We start from the raw sequence: 2,500 nt of genomic DNA, 5'->3' as shown, positions 1-2,500 counted from the left end.
AAATAACATTATAAAAACAAAGAAGTAAGCGGGTGTACAATGTGTGATGCAGTTGCTTTCAAAATCGACCGAGAACAAATGTTCACATGATTGAGAACGGATGTCCGCATGAAGCATGTTATGACCGAGTGTCATGGCAGGTTATAACATGTGTGCCAGTATTATGCAGTGGCATGCCTCCCTACAAAATTATACTTTAATCAAATGAATTGACTGCGTGGTCCAAAATACCTCCCTCTTCTAGCTTACATTTATACTTTCGTTAACCTCATAAAATAATTTGATTTAATACTGGCACTACTCGGCAATTTCCCTGAATTGAATTATTTTACATTTTTTAAACTAGCAGGAACGTAATGATGTCGAAATGGAAAATAATACTTATTACTCCTGCAACTCGGCATATATTTAGCCATTTTTACTCTTAAGGCTAAGCAATGCCACTGATTGGTCGAAAACTGAAACGGTCATAAAAGTTCACTAATAATTTTCTGTCTTATTTAATAAACAATAGCAGTAACAGTCAACGAACAGTGGGAAATTTTGATGCTACATAATTTATGATATTACTCGAAGCCTAATGCGAGACTTATTCATAGAAATGCACTTCTGCCCATGCTGCGCCCAGAGCCCACGGTTATGTCGCACTTAACAGCCGATGATATTTATCTAATTAAAGAGCACATATACGTTAGGTCGTTCAACTTTCGCCTAAGCTGGATTAATTAAAGTCTAACTATAGCTGCTGTCTGCTTCACTACCATTATGGATATTATGTGTACCAAACAATACACATTAGGACATGTGAGAAATCGAAAATGGGAAATAAATGTATATGGTTACGAGGATACATGATGTACCATTATGTATACTATGTGTCCAAACAATACACATTAGGACATGTGAGTAATCGAAAACGGGAAATAAATGTATATGGTTACGAGGAATATGTTTTTCAACCAAGTTCCTTCTCTTTGCGTCCATATTAATTTTCATCTTCAGCACTTCTGCTTTCTTACATAAATCGCTATAGGAAAGGGCCATACTCAATGAAACTGATAATGTAAACAAAATTGCATTACGGAGGTCATGGCCTCTTGTCATTCAGAAATACCGCGTGTATTCTATTCTTAGTGTCTGATTAATGGATTAACTTGTTTATACTTTACGTTTGACAGTATTTAATATGCTTTAAGTAATCCACAAATGGGACCCTTTATGCTTAGACTATATTTACTATATGGTCCGTCCGATTAAGTAAAGCTAACATTCTTGACCAACAAACAAGCAAAAGCCGTTCACGTTCCTAAGAAACGGAGACTTTCCCCATACTGAAAATTCATATCAAAAAGTCATTTCAGTAATTCCTATCGACCAAGAAGACTGAGGAAGGGAGCACATTACTGTAGGTTTTGCATTGCGCTTCACTACCACAGTTCCCTCCCTCGACCCAGGCATCGGTTCTCGGAAAAGGAGATGTCGTGATCGCTTACAAATCCTCCCAAGATCAATCTGCTCACAGGTTTTCATCCTGTAGTAACTAACATCGTTTCTTGGCAGTCTTCCTAGTCGAGACCTTGTCAGCGTATTGGTTAAACCGAAGTTGGCATGTGCGGATAATAGGAAAATGACGTAGCAGAGCTGGCCTCGCCCCCCGTAGTATAGCTGGCATGTCCTACATCACCGGAATTACCCAGTCGCCCTTTAGGGAGTTCCGCCAATGTAAGAACTCTCACGAAGGGGAGGAGAAGGATCAGCAGCAGCCGGAGGAGGAAGAGGGGGAGGAGGAGGATGCCACACGCCATCCTAGTGAGATTTGTACAATCTGCATGCTATGCCTGGCCTGGCCATGCCCTTGTTTGTTGACAGTAATACTACGCTACACTATTCCCATGAGGTTCGAGTTAGCCATGAGAAGAAAATTCGCTACACTTCATTACATTTGTCACCTTGGAGGATACGTTCGCACATACATACGGGCGTGATCATATTTTGGACGTCCCTTTATTCGAAAGGTTGCTGGATCCCCCCGTATTTCTCACTCCCATTTTATTTTTAGCACCATGTGTTCCAGCAACAGAAGGTGCCACCCAACCGCAGTTTTCAAACTGACTAAAGATGCGCATGCAAATATTGGAGAATGGTGAAAATAATGAATTAGATTTTACAAGTACTTCACATCACACCTTAATGAAGAGCTTTGATGGTTTAGGACAATATTCTTCATCTTTAGCACATCGTTTAGAAGATCTCTTTGGAAGTCTGAATCGGTAGGTAGTGGTTGCCATGCGCAGTATCACCCTTGCCTCACGCCACCAAAAAGGACATGCAGTTTAATCTAATAAAATATATTTGTTTAAGCATTTTTTTTTATATAATTTGAATCTGAGAGTAAGAAGAAAATTAGACAAGCCTTTTCTTACACAGCATGTCCATTGCGCGACATCTTGGAGCCTCGTGATTGATTTATAGCATAGTGTTCTTAATCCTGCAATGCTTT

The 2,500-nt window shown here is 39.6% G+C and overlaps 1 protein-coding gene and 1 long non-coding RNA gene across 9 annotated transcripts in view; one reads left to right on the top strand and one right to left on the bottom strand.

Moving 5' to 3' along the window:
- The window catches only part of LOC125025409 (protein PRY2-like), a 49,160-nt gene that overhangs the window by 24,189 nt on the left and 22,471 nt on the right, over window positions 1-2,500 (top strand). The gene's annotated exons all lie outside the window — the stretch shown is intronic.
- The window catches only part of LOC125025410, a 10,876-nt gene that overhangs the window by 879 nt on the left and 7,497 nt on the right, over window positions 1-2,500 (bottom strand). Inside the window, exon 3 of the long non-coding RNA XR_007114898.1 lies at window positions 1-2,500. This exon is cut by the window's left edge and continues 879 nt beyond it; it is cut by the window's right edge and continues 368 nt beyond it. This is a non-coding gene — a long non-coding RNA (uncharacterized LOC125025410).

The sequence above is a fragment of the Penaeus chinensis genome, chromosome 5 (genome assembly GCF_019202785.1).
Source record: "Penaeus chinensis breed Huanghai No. 1 chromosome 5, ASM1920278v2, whole genome shotgun sequence".
Classification (NCBI taxonomy): domain Eukaryota; kingdom Metazoa; phylum Arthropoda; class Malacostraca; order Decapoda; family Penaeidae; genus Penaeus; species Penaeus chinensis.
The sequence above is the reverse complement of the archived record's forward strand: the minus strand, read 5'-3'. Positions and strand labels throughout refer to the sequence as shown.